Source organism: Camelus bactrianus, chromosome 25 (assembly GCF_048773025.1).
Source record: "Camelus bactrianus isolate YW-2024 breed Bactrian camel chromosome 25, ASM4877302v1, whole genome shotgun sequence".
NCBI lineage: Eukaryota > Metazoa > Chordata > Mammalia > Artiodactyla > Camelidae > Camelus > Camelus bactrianus.
In genome coordinates, this window is record NC_133563.1 from 16,913,280 (window position 1) to 16,928,932 (window position 15,653).

The window sequence follows — 15,653 nt, forward strand, 5'->3', positions numbered from 1 at the left end:
AAAGAAGCAGATTCTAACAAATCATATATTTTACTATCTTTCAAAGAAAATACACATATTCAAATAAGCATTTTGATCCCCAGCTTGTTTATTAAGAGTTCTATTATCTTAGGTTATTACAGGGAAGTAGGAGATGGGCATAGGCATTTAGGCATTAACTAGCAAAAAGGAGTTTGTATTTAGAAAAAAATTATAACTCTTTTTGGCATAAAGCTACCTCTTAATTATAACATTTTGATGACTCTAGACCATGATTCAAAAGTGAGTGGCATAAAAATTATGCTAGATCTTGAATGTATCCTAAATTAATAGAATATATTCAAACATATTAGCAAAATCATTCATATCTGACCTGAGATTCTCACAGTGTACAATGTGGAACGTTATACCCTTTGAAACAATTTCACATCAGTGAACTAGCATTTTCATTGTACAAATTCTTCAGGTACTATGAAGTATTGCTATTAGTATGTAACAGAAAAATAGACACTTGGAGAAGTAAAGAAATTCCCCTAAACTGATGAGGGATTAATATTAAGATTTTGACTATTTTTCATTGCTGTTAGATCCAGGTATCCCAGCAAATTTCTCTTTTTTAGCATATAGAGAAAATGACATTTTGTTTTCCTACAGGACCAAGGTTTCTCAAGCCAGAAGCTACCAGCACTGGGCCACCTGCTATCCCAGCCTAGCCCTCCCAAATTGTAAGGATTTCAGTAACCATCCTTAATAATGAAGCAGTGCAATAATTAAACAACCATTAGAAAGCTTTGATAGTATTTCATATGTTTAGATTTCCTGGTGATGTCAAGAATATTATTATTTATGCATTGTTATTCACTAATTTTAGTTCACTGCTATGTAGCATGTCTATATATCATCTTCAGGCATCATAAGAACTTTTAAAATTGTTTCATAGTATGCCTTAATTAACAAGTAAATAGTTATCGAAAAGGAAACCCTTTTTTAAAACAACCATTCAATTTTGTAAACACAAGAGTAAGAATGTATTTTATTTTAGATCACCACTGTTGTTCATTTTTACTTTAATTAAAATGTTTAATAAGAATTTAAGGCATATCAAATAGCATTTTGTGATCTATTAGATTGAATGGTTTAATAATACTGCTTATTGAATTATTCCTGATTCTTCAGACACATAACACTAGGAACATTGAACAGAAAGAAAAGTAATTAAACATGTAATTGTATGTGACATGATATATATTTAAAAGAAAAACATAGACTATACTTTCACTCCAGCTGCATTATTGCCCTGAGACAGACTTTTGTAAATCATTCTCATAGGAACGCATGAATCATCTATTTGACTCTCTGAACCGCCCTAGAAAAATAGTGCAAAAAAAGCTGTTTCAGACCAAATGATTTATAAGATGGTAGATTATTGGCTTTAATACTATGGAATGCTAATTGATGGTAGAGATACTAGCTCTAGATGTAAGATTTTCACAATAAATGAATGTTCTCTGCTGATGTTTAGGCAGGTAATATTTTTTATTTTAATACATATAATTCAAAGAAAAAATTACGTAAAATTTTACTGTCATTTCATTAAACTATTACTGCTAATAGGAGCATAAAATACATATTTTACCTTTTATAAACCCATTCAAATCCATCATGCTTAAAAACAATCTCATTTAAGGGATTTTATAGCAGCTATTACTCTAATTACATACTCAAAAAAAAAAAAAAAAGACTAGGTCTTTACATTTAAGGAAGCCAAATATAAAAACTGAAACATAGAACTAGCCAGGGTATCCCTTTAAGTATATTCTATGTGCTTAGTTATTTATTGATGAAAATATACTAATGGAAACCTGTGCATCCAAGCCCATGCTTATTCTTAGAACAAAAGCCTTGCTTAACGCTATGTCTAATTTAAAAAAATATAAAGACTTGATTCATTCCATTTTATACAATTCTTTAAACTAGTCATAAAGAGTAGTGGACCCAGCAATTCAAAGACAAAATGATAGATGTGAGATGTGCCTTTATAGATAAATCAAAATTATTTGGAATTCTAAAGAATTTTCAGAAATAGCTTAATTATGCTTCTGTATTAGAAATCCCTCTTAGGGAAGATGAAAGTAAATTTACAAAATAAATCTGCAGTCTGTATGAGAAAGAGTTAATGTTCTGTTTGCCTAGCAAACCAGATTTGGTTGTAATCTTTGGTTAATATCTTCAATACATAGTTCATTATGTTTTACATGCATTTGTCTATTTTTCTAAATATATCCAAGAAAAGCTATTAAATTATAACGTTTAGCAGATATTTTCATTCACATTTCTATCATAAGATTGTATCATTCTTTTCTGTACCATAAGGCATTGCATCCTATTGTGAATCATAAAGAGTTTAGGAAAGATTTTATGAATCTCTGAAGAAAAATTAAGGTATCTATTAGCCACATTCTTAGACTTTATTATATAAGGTATGCATTCTTAAAAAAAGAAGTCCTTAATCATTTAAATCAAAATATTTTTTTTAAAAGCCAAGAATTCAGGTATTAGAGGAATCATAAATATAAGCTCAATCTAGATACTTAGAGAATGAAGAGATTTCCCAAAGCTATCATACTTTATAGAAATGTTACTTTTAGCAAATAAAACAGAAGGAACAGTTGTCTACTGACAGTTATGTTCACATGGCTCTAGTCAGCAGGAATGTTACGAGTCTCTGTTGCCCATGCAAATCAGCAAAACATGTTTTCATTGAGAAGAGAGTGATTAGGGAACTATTTTTTTAAAAAATAAGTCATGTTCTTATGGGAAGGCATCATGAGTTAGAAGCTTTTGCAATCTAGTTGATGTTTACGTTTCTTTTATCTTCACTTTAAGCCAGAGATAAATTTGGTTTATGCTGTCACTTAATGAATATAAATTCTATAAAGGCACCTACAAAGCATGCTATATTTTAGGTGGAATTTTATTACAGGATGTTCTTATGCACAGAACTGCAATCAAAGGCCTACGTGGTTTGTTTTCTTTTTCTTCCAAGTCTCTTCTCATCCGTCCTCTGTGCCGGCTTCATTCTCACACTGGTAGTAAAGTGAGTTTAACCAAACAAAGCCTTATCACACCAAGACAAAGAAGTAGGCCTGTGTCTTCCTAGGGAATTTGATAACATCAAGAGACCCTCTCATCAAATTTCCCCTCAAATTTCATTGACCAGGATGGAATGTTCTCATTTCTAAAAAGATAAATGGGACTCCCCTTAGGCCTGATATGATAGTGGCTGGGTTTTCAGTTTCCCCTTAATGCAGAGCTGTAAGGGGAGAGTCGTAGAAATGAACAGTTTAGGTTCTACAAGGAAGAGAGAAGAAAAGAATGGTAGTAGGCAGCTAACAGTTTCTCTCCTACAGACTGAAGAGACTAAAAATATGTATGTATACTAACTGCCCTAAAGCATAATGATAGGATCCGAATATATGTTACAGTACAGCTCGCTGAAACCAATGTCAATCACTTGCCATCAATGATTTAGTAACATCTGTAATTCAGTCTTTGTATGGGCCAAGGAAATAAGCCAGTATGTAGGGTGCTGTGTTCATAGAGATTGTCCTTCTGGTACTCTGAATATCTTTCAGTGCATTAATCAAATAAAATTGACATGTATTTTCCCAAAATATTGTCCAAATAGCTATTCTTTAAAGTACCAATGAGCTAAAAGAGGATAAAAATAAGGTATTTCCTGTCATTGAGCTAATATGCTAACAATGAGTAACAGATGTCCAAGATTCCAATAAGAATTTTTTAAAACAAGCAGGAACTTTAGATTTGATGTAAGATATAATATGAATTGTAAAATGACCTTTGGCAGAATACTGAAAATTTATTAAGTTTAGAAGGAAGGATCAAGTCTTTTAAATAAACTATACAAGAACATGGGTGAGCTTATGTGCAATTATATAGTGTGGTGCACTAAAAAAGTACAACCTTTGAAGAATGGGCATTTATTTTCCCCTGGTTACTAATTAGCTGCACTTATTATTTTTTTAACAAGTCTTTCCATTTTCACTTATTATCCTTTGTTTTACTATCGAGCATTCTTTCTCTGTGTTATCAGTGGAGGTGACTGTGGTTTAGGATTTTGTTACCCTTACCACCAGCTCTTCCTTCTAGAAGAAAAAAGGTTAAGTATCTCTCTTTCAGCATCCAAATGAATCTCTAAAAATGATACTTATTGGCTAACCTATATCCCCACACCTGTAGCAAGGGAGGTGAAACAAGTTGACATATGGCAGGAAAGGCTGTTTTCCAAAGCAAGAGATGGTAAGCTAATGAAAGTAGATGCCTATACCTGGTATTTAGAAAGAAAATAATTTTTGTATTTATAGCTTAAGTGAAAAGGTAAAAGAGATGGACCTGGCCTGAATGTTAGGGTTTGTACTGTTATGAGAATGAAAAAAAAAAAAAAGAGGTTTCACTGATAGAAACTGGAAGATATAAATTATGTGGCTGAGAAATGTTCAGAAATAGGACTTGAATGAATGTGTTGAGGGTATAGATGAGTGAAAAAATAAAAACTTAAACTGATCATTGAAATACTTGCTATATTTCAAACCTTATATTGAAAATGCAAGGAATAAAATGACCTGGTCTTTATCTTCAAGGATTTGAACCCTGTTGGGGAAGATTTTATGTACATGTATATAATTATGATGAAAATCTCATAGATAATGATAACCATATGAAATATTCTAGTGAAGTATTCCAGAGGGAAAGGCAAGATGATTAATGTCAGGTGGTCTGAAAGAGTTGAAAAAGAATCAGAGATAGCTTTTTAAATGAAATTATATATGCTTGTGGCTTTGATGATGGATAGAACATTGATTGATTGTTGGTAGATAGTATCTGAGAATACAATGTACTCCATGTATGACTTAATATTGCTTAAAACAGTCAATAAATTGATAGCATTCTTTCACGTAACACACATTATTGAGTCTCTACAATGTTAGCCGCACAGTTCTAAGAACTAGGGTTATACTGAACATTTCTTATTTCAACTTACATCTTAATGGAAAGGGTCAAACAAATAGAGGTAGAATAAAAAAGGAGAGAACAATACATATCAAGAAATGTATGAACATCATGAATATTCATTATCTACTATCCTCAGATACAAAATTAAGATTATAATTAATATTTTCCTTGCAGTACAGGTAACCAGTGCCATAAAAAAAATCACACAAGCAACATGAGCAATATAATAGCACTATAACCAGGGACTCAATATAACTGTGGTAATTTAAGTCCTGGAACAAATCAAACTGGCTGAAGACATTTACCTTGACAGTTCATCTTTCCTATATAAATTAGGATGTTAAAAATCATACCAGGAGAACTGAAAGAAATAGTTCTTAATTTATGGATGTCAGATTCATAATTTTTATTATACACAGTATTGTTGATAAATACCACTTGGGATTTCAAATAAATGATGTCATTAAACTAAATACACTGTGTGAGGCTCTGTAGTGGGCTGATAATATAAACAGTTATGTACAATAGCTACACATTTAGGAAAACTATATGTTATTGTTGAAAGCTGTATCCGTAGTTACACTTATCATATTAATATGTTAAATTATTGATGTTTATATCTGGATGATATGAGATATTTTAATGAAAAAGCTATCCATTAAGATATTTCACTGAAAAAATAGCAAAAGAGAAATATTTTGTGATGTTTTGAAACAAAAATTATAATATTGTAATGTCAAATTAAGTCTTCCATTTTACTTGGAAAGTGGCTTATTGGGATTTAAGAGATGTTACACAGTGATTTGAATATTAGCTTAAATTAAATTTTTTTTCATAATCAAGGTATTATGCATTTATGAACCATTGTAATAGTACAGAACACTTCAATGTAATAAATCAATTTATCTATCTAATTATTTTAAAAATTGTAAATAAACCCTTTAAAAAAATCTCAGAATAGTTATAATTTTCATAGTTGTGTTCAAATAAATGCAGGGCAAGATTTATCAGAAACCAGCTGGGCTTCCTGGGCAATGCTCCACAGTGGCTTGGAGGAAACTCTCCTGGTGTTAATTGGCAGTTTGTTTTTCACAGGACCAGTGTGGCTAATTAATGTCCCTGGAGCTGTAAGGGCGGGTAGAAATGAGAGAGAAATGATCCACTTCCTCATTCTGATTACTTAATTCTAGAAAATTGCTGAAACAAACAAATACACATAATCCAAACTTCATTGCCATTTGTTCCCACTCAATTTTACATTCATTTCAGTAATGCAGGTTCTGCTCACAGAGCTTTATCCCAATGAGAACTGTTTCTGAACAAATATTTTTCTCTTTTAGAAAAATGACATTGACATCCTGCCTTAACAGCCTGGGATAATTCATATCCAATTTTTGAAAGAGAGGCTTTGTTACATTAGGGAAACCAATAAATACCCATTCATTGTCAAGGTTACAGCTATTATTTTAATAGGAAATCTCATATAAATATTCTCATGTGTATTTAAATATTCCGTCACATATCTATCTTTTCCCTCAGATTAACTTGATTTTGTTAAGACATTCCCCTCACCCCCATTCCATCTTGATCTAAAGAGTTACTCTGAAATATCTTCTATAGAAAACATTTGTTGATTCCTGTTTTAGTTAATATTTTAGTATTTGTTCTGGAAATCGCCTGGTTTTTTTGTAATGGGGTGATTTTGTTTCTGCTTTAAGAGAAAAAAATACCTAGGCCAAATATAATATTATTAATTAAAGATATGAGAATGTGTAGAATACTTTTTCTTGCCATTTTCAATCCATTCCCTACTCTTCTCCACCCTGCTGAGAGCTTGGGATAACTGGCCCACCCCTTGGGCAGTCTTACCCACTAGCTTTGCCTTGGTTTTAACTAATGCTGAACACTAGCAAGATATCAGAAGAGGGGAGACTGAAATGGGGCTATATATTCCCTTGGCTCCTTCTCTCTGTAATGTCATGAAGGATTTTTTTTTCACACCACCCAAAGCCAGAAGTTCGACCACTTGCCTCTCTCTTCCTTTTCTGGCGTGGTAAGTGACTCTCCTCTCACCCCTTTAGTCCTAAGCAGGCCAGTGATGCACCATTCATGCTAGCCCCATGGCCCAGTCTCTCTTGAGTTTCTTCATACCTTTGTTAAAAGAGCCATTATTAAATTATTTTCAAATTAATCTGTGTGCACCATCTCTTTCTTCTAAAACCCTGAATGATAAAGAGAACACTTTTTTTTTCCCTGCCACTATTGGTCTTATTTTGATTAACTGTAGCAATTTAATTAAATATCTATTGGCATTTATTAGAGTGTTAACATATATTATAGTAATGTTACTATAGTTGCCTTGTTTTATGTTAGATTGTAATATTGTGATAGCAAAGACCTTGTCTAGTTCATTTTACCCTCTGTAGATTGGCATTGTACTGTAGATTGGCATTGTAGAAACTCAAGTAATATTTTCTAAATGTTGAATTATTATGGGTAAATTAATGCTGGTGATTTTATTTGTTATTAATTTCCTCTTCATGCACAGGAAACAAAACTCTCTTAAATATATGTTTATTTTAAAATAAATTTTAAAAGTTAAATTTTATTGCGCTAATCAGCAATTTATTGTTAAAGAAAATAATTTATTTCTTTCTAGTTGGGTAATATGGCATTGCAAGGTTTGTAAGTAGAAGCATAGAGTATAAAGAGATTAGCTTTTGTACCTCCTTTACAAATTTTAAAGGAGCCAATTAATCCTTAAAACATTAATGTGAAATGAGAATACAAATAATTATTAAGAAATGTGCATACTACACACAGATTATATAAACACACAAATGGATGTATACCCACATATATGTTTCTCTATATGTAGAGGAGGAATTTTGCACAATGCTTGACACACATTGAAAGCTCAAAAAAGAGTAGTTATCTGATGAGCCTTCACTTAGATCAAGTATTTGCACTGCTCTTCTAATTCACCCTGGATATATTTAATGTCTTGAATAAATAAAGTTTCTCCGTATACTATGTCTTTTTTCTATTCTATTCATTTATTTATTTTTTATTTATACTGAATTATAGTTGATTTACACTGTTGTGTTAACTCCTGGTGTACAGCATAGTGATTCAGTTATACATATATATGCCTTTTCATAGTCTTCATTATAGTCTATTACAAGGTACTTTCTTCATTATTTCATATATACTTTTTATTTATTTGTCCCCTATTTAAGCTGTATGTAAAATTATAGATTACTCTCGATCCCAGTCAAGTGAAAACACACAAAAAAGCCTAACATCATGCACCCTTTAAAGATGTGTAGCTATTCTCCAGCATTTTTCCTTAGCCATTTCATTTTTCACACTATTTTATATTTCATCTAATCTGCTTCCCAATTACTGCCTTGCATGTTGGCAGCAACCGTATCAGCAACTTCAGCCACAACAATCTCCTGAGCTCTAGAACACCCCACTATTTCTGGGACAAGAAAAACAACTGTGTAAGGTATTAAACTTCACATTCTCAAAACGCATTGTTTCCACTTCTGGAATTTTCGGTGTCAGTGCCGTTTCCAGTTTCAAATGTTTGCATCACCATCTCTCAATTTCTCTAGTTACTCAATCTAAAGTTTCTAAATTTATCACAAAATTCTGTTTCTTCTGAATCTGAAATGCCTCCTAAATAAACCACTGCTCTCCATTTTTTTTATTCCAGTATTATTCATTTTTGTTCTTTATACAATTGAAATAATCTCTTCACTGCTTCTAGTGTCCTTGCTTTGCCAATACACCTCAGTTCTAAACTCCACAATATTTTTTTTGCAAGTACACAATGTTTTCATATTAGCCAAAAACAAAACAAAACAAAACAAAAAAACAAACCATAAATCTGAGCATGTCACACTTCGCATAAAAAAATTTGGTTACCTATTTGCTACTAAAGGAAATTCCAACTCTGTAATCTGATATTTAATTCCTTCCTTTAAGGTATGTTCAACCTCACCCCCTCTGCTGTTCCATCTCGGATCATGTTCTGAATTCACTAACATTCTCGATCATCTTACACTACTTTACATAGTCACACATATCAGAAGTCTTACTCAAGATTTTCCTTATATCTATACTCAGAGTGCCCTTTCATCTTTACTAATATATTAAAATTCTACTCATCTTTTAAAGCTCAAGTTAAATCTTACCTGACCTGTGGAGCTTTCCCACTATATACTAAGAAAAAAAAAATGCAAAAATCATATTGTTTTTCTGTTGTATATTGTATATTGTACATTAGGGGTAGTTAATTAATGTAATACTAAAGTAGTGGATGTTCATGTCTTTTCATCCCAAAATACATGACACTTTCATATCATATTTAGTTTCTCACTGTGACAGTGATTCTTAGTTGTGTGTGTATGTGTGTGTGTGAAGCTTCATTTCTGGGAGCTTATGGTTGTAAAGAAGCCCCATTTGATTTATGGTTTTGATTTTTTTTCAGATTTGACTTCTTAAAGTAGGTTTCCTATTTTGTTGAGTAATCGTGATTGTTATTCACCAGACTTTGTTAAGTGCAGATTTAATGGATAATTTATTACCTAAAATCAGTAGTTCTTAATGCGGGTTGATTTCTTTCAAGGGGACGTTTGGCAATATCTGAGGACATTTTTGGCTGCCAAACTGGGAGGAGAGAGCTACTGGAATGTAGTGGGTAGAGGCCAGGAATACTGCTAAACATCCTATAATGTGCAGGACAGTCCCACAAGAAAGAATTATCTGGCCCAAAATATCAATAGTGCCAAATTTGAGAAGCTCAGCCTTAAATCTCTCACCTAATGTAGTTTAACATAATTGAAGTTCAATACATATGTATGGAATTGAACTAAAATTTGCACTACTATCAGTCTTTATAGCAGGAACTGGCAATATCAAGAAATAATACATTATTTCAAAGACAAGAAAATTTTTACTTCCTGGAGAAAATTAATAAACAGTGACCATTCCACAATTAAATTTATTTTGAGTGTGTAACTTCCCCCTCATTAAGTTTTAATTCACTCTTCCAGATTAGGTGTTTACACATATCCACAGAAACATACATACTTACTGGACAAATTATTCTTTTAGGTTATGGTTTTATAGCAACTATCAAAATGTTGGAATATTTTAAGTATAGTTTTGTTGATTACAAATTGTAGTGATTTGATGAATGATAATGTTACCTACTTAAGTGTTATCAATCAATTCATCAACTTTGTTAGTTTGTAATTTATCTAATATATCCAATTAAATAATAAAATTGAATAATCCATCATGTAACAATTCTTAATCTTGCTTGCTCAAGTATGGCACTATAGAACCAGAGAAATTAATATAAAAATGGCATTGTGTAGCTCAATATTTATTACATCTTCAAGGCTTTAATATAAAAGTTTCTTTGTTTATAAATCAAAACTAACTTTTCTTTATCAGATAAAATTTAATTAAAATTTGCAAATAAACTCTTGTTGCAACTCCCTTTTGCTCTCAGAAGCAGTGAAACTCCTGAATTACTAAATGAGTTCAACTTGTTTTACATCTCACTCAGTTGAATAGATACAGAATTTTCCTTTGCATATCATCCACCCCAATGATATCAGAAAATGACTTCTTAGGAGTTACTATTTACATTCATAGATCATAGCTGAAGAAGAACTTAAATAGATATGTTTCTGAATTAAAACAACTATGTATTTTTAAAAGTTGCCTTAAAGTCAGGAAAAAAAGAAAACACTTTTTTTATGGGTTGGACTTGGAGGTGAGGGGGCCTCAACTTTATATTTACCATTAATCTTGGTATGTGTGAGGCAGGGTCCTAGTGGCCTGAAGTATAAAGGAGTATGGAAAGAAATGTACCCACTTTAAAGAAAATGAGACAGTAGAGAAAAGGTGTTTTTGTGCACATAATGATGGCTGTCACTCAAAATGACCTATGATGCAGGCTTGAAGGAGATTAGACAGGAAAAATTAGAAAAGTATAATTTTTCACTAAAATCTCTGTAAGACAGTAAGAACTCAAGGCAGCATGGTTTTGTAGGTTACAGGGAGTTAAGACAACGGCAATTATCTTAATGCAGTTACTTTATAGCATGTTAGGGCATGGGAAGGATAGAGTTGCCTAAGTGTGAAAGTGAAGTAAACACTAGAGTTGGAAATTGTCCAGTTCACAAGTACAGGAAGCAAGACCTAGATAGGGAAGAGTGGAGGCTGTCACATCACCTCTGATATTTAGCTTTGGAACTTAAATATGCAATTGAAGAGAATACATTGTCATGAGTTGAAAGAACACCTAAACAACAATACTTGATTAATGTTAAATATTAATAATTTTAATTATATTTTAATTGTATAAATAAAAGACTTTTTTTCGTTATGGGTATCTATTGCCTAATTCTGAAATTACATATTTTGAGGGTCCTGTAGATAAAAATAACTTTTCATTGTATATCTCTCTACATTTAGATATGTATAATGTAAATTTCATATATGAAAATAGATGTGCATATGTATATATGTGAGTATTCATATATGTATGAAATTTGATTTTCTTTATATCAGAATTTTTTCTATCACTGGGCTAGTTATATTTCTTTCTGTAATTCTGTCTCTTAATATGTATTTTTCTATTGGATAGGTGATAGCCATCTTTTTTCATAAACTGTGCACAAAAATATTCTAAAATTAAGAGATATAATTAATTGTACATTTTTATCAGATTTCCACTGCAAATTCAACACTTGAAATAAGTTAGATATCTTCAAAAACAATATAAAAATTTTAAACTATATTTACACCCTTAGGTTATTACAATACCTGTAAACATTCTAATTCCTAGTTTTTACTATAAAATAGCATTTTTTCTACTTAAAGAAAATTATTTCATTTACTCTTGTCCAAATTGAAAAGATGCCTGACTCATTCACTGTGGCACCTGTAAAATAAGCACAGATACAGTTCAGTGGTAAGCAAAATATTGGGGAAAAAAAGGTCATGGAAGAATTATACTCATGGTAATTTTTTAAAATAATACACTTATATAGTTCCTTGAGGACAATGAAAATATAGAAAGCTAGATTACCTTTTTTAATAGAACACTTCCACAGAAAAAAATGCTAGTTTATAATCATTAAAACATTAATATTTGAGGTTACTTACAAGTAGCTTTATAATATTTTACCTCTTACATCTGTATAGTATTTTAGAATTCACAGGATATAGTCATACATCTCATGTGAGTGTATACTCAGAAAATAAACACAAGATTTGGGTTCTTTCTCATCAGAAAAGTAAAATACTCAACTCAAAAGTTTCATGTTGTTTTAATGAAGGGACTATACTAGAGGTGTGGGGAGATTAAGGAAATAGCAGTGGGTGCCACATCACCCAGAGATCAGCAACATCAAGAAGCCATTCTGATCACTAGGGCCCTGAAGGGAAATAGGGTGGGTAATGTGTTCAAAGACCAGTGAGAAATGAAAGCCTGGAGAAGATCCTCCCTGATAGGCACTGTGGTCATTGAGGAATTCAGACACTTCTAGAAATGTGGCTCAAGGAGGGAAAAAGCAGAAAGTAAATACCTAGGCATTCTCCCATTGTTCATTAGTAATAAGTCTCTGAATTTTAGCTCAGTCCATTGCTACAGGAAAAAAAAAGAAGAAGAAGAAGAAATCCCTCCACCTCCCTTGCAATTAGTTGGTTCTATAACTAAGTTCTGAGCAATGTGACAAAAGTAGAAGTGGTCTAGGATGTGTCCTTAAAGGAGGTGGGAAGTCCCTCCTTCATTCTTGGAATACTTCCTGCTGGGTAGAATGTAAATACAGGACCACAACTCCAGCAGCTCTCTTTGTGGCAGCATTATATTATGTTGAAGATGGCTGTGCTAGTGTCTTCCCTTTACTCCACCAGATTGAGTCTCCATCCTTCTCTATATTGTTTGATACCCTAGGAAGCTGATCCTAATGGAGGGCTACATTAACAGACTCACTTGCCCTCATGCTCCAGTTAGGTTTAGGCAATGGGAAACCGTCAGTAGATTAGATGAAGAAGCTCAGGGTACCATTTCCTACTGGCTCACTCTGAGCTATATCGTGGTGTGCACGAGTGCCCCTCAACTAAAAGTCACAGCTCCTCTCAAGGTTGTCTTCTGCACAAGGCTCTCTTCTTTAGAGTTTGAGTAACTGTTCCTCCAACTCTAACTCTTCTGATCTAACGTTTTTAATGATTCTGCTGCTACTAGCCTTGGGTTATTAGTGTATCTCAACCATATCCTTTCACAAAATGATTATATAGATTCTTCCTATGTTATCCTAATTTGAATTATCTCTGTGTTTCCTGTTGGGATCCTAAGGGTGGAATGGTGGAATAATAAATTAGAAGGAACTTGGGCCCTATGGACTTGGATTTACTTTGTATCACGGACAGATTAATACTAACACAGTAATTATTGTGATTACTTATAAATTTAAGATGGTCCAATTGAAGTTTAGAAAAGGAAGTGGTTTGCCCAGGGTATGTATAACAATGATAGAAATAGGTCTACAATTAGCTCATTTGATTAAAACATTGTTCAAAGAGCACCTATTATGATTCAAATACTCTGTAATATATTGAAAACAGAGAACAGTAGAATGTGGCTTTCTAAGTTCCTATTTTAGAACTTCCATTGTAGCTAGGACTTCCTGCTTGAGATAATTAGGGTAGGATGAATCCTGCAGACAGAAGAGCACTCTCATTGTCTGTTCTAGAAGGGACAATTGTTTAAACATCCTGCGGAATCTTGTTTGAAAGTCATTCTACATAGGCCATCATCAGTTTGTCATGTCCCTGTTGTTTTATTGGTTCACTGGTTTCCTGCAGTTCCTAAATATATAACTTCCACTTGAGTTCTTGTCTCAAGGTCTGCCTTTGGGGAACAAAACCTAAGACGTTATATCTATTTCTGGATTTTTCCATTTACTTCAATGAACTAGTTTTGTCTCCTTTTGTGTGAACCATACTATCTCAATTATGATAACCTATGAACAAACCATATGTATGGATGTCAGGAGGTCACCTACTTTTTCTTGAGATTTTATTGGCTCTCTTGGACTATTGTATTTCCATATAAACTTTATAATCATCTTGTTTACCTACAATAAAAACTTGCTAATATTTAGAATGAAATAGTATTATATCTATGGATTAGCTTTGGAAATTTTTTAATATTATAACGTTTGTCAAAACCAGGATATGACATAACCCTCCATTAAGTTCTTCAATTTATGTAGATAATATGTTATAGTTTATTTGATAGAGTTCTTTCACATCATTCGTTATGAATTTTTAATGCCATTTTAAATGACATTTAAAATTTTAAATTTTTTTCTGTTATTAGTATATAAAAATACAATTGATTTTTCCAAATTGATCTCATGTGTTCATTCATTGATTCTTGTAGTTTATCTGCAGTCTTAAATGGTATAGCAGCGAAGAAAAGCAGAGGCTGTCTGAACACCTCACATGCAAAACTGCATGTATGCCTGTCTGAATTTTCATTATGCACCCAGTACTGTGATAATTAATGTACTGACTTTGCTCCTGTAGAAATAGCCATGGAATGCTTATATTATCTTTGTGAGCCAAGATCTACATTGGCTTGCTCTGCCTGCTCATATGAACTTCTGCAAATTCCCTGAATCTTAGATTGCTTCTGATTATCTTTTCCACTTCTGTTTGGATAGATACACTTTAGAAATCCAGCTCGAGCCTTTAACAGATATACTATACCAACTCTTTTTTATCTTTATGGATTAATTCCAAAACTTCACTCATATAGTTATCCATTCTTTCAGCAAATATTTACTGAGCACCTACTCTGTGTCAGGAGCTGTTCTGGCCACTGGACTATGGGAATGAACAAAAATTGATCATGCTTTTACAGAGCTTAACTTGAGAGACAAAAGATAAATAACAAATTAATTCTCAAATTCTCATTGGATCAGTATAACTGACCCAGCATATTTACGTTTCTCAGACTTCCAGCCAATGCCAAGATAACTGTAATTAGGGTCCTGACATTCTCTGGGTTGACTCATCCCATGACTGCCTGAACTCCTGTTTGAACAATTAGGCAATGGGCATGCTATTCTATAGCTCTTTGTGTAAGACTTGAGCTATTGAACTACTTAAACAACCAGCTTCTATATTTGTTTTCTCTAATAAATTGTGAAATGAGCTGAATCATTGTTCATTTCTCACATATTCAAACATAAAATGAGAATGTATTCTTATGACAGCATTTATTCATTTTTCTATATGGGAGAATGAACTGTTTCATTACTTATCATTAGCAGCCTATTTATATAACGAGGTGGTGGAAAAAAAAATAATGTCACCAATTGGACTTGTAGGAGAATTTTGGGTTTACAGAGTGCAATTAATCAAATTTGTGATGACACTATGGTAATAATTCTGCTGGGTGAAAAGTACTGAAGAATTGTTAAAGGGTCAGAGGCGTGGTTTTGTATTTCTTTCAAAGAAGATTGCCTGTTCAGCACAAATGAAGTCGAATTTCTAATTACTTAGTTGGAATAAAATTTAACTCCTAAAAACAGGCTATTTTTAAA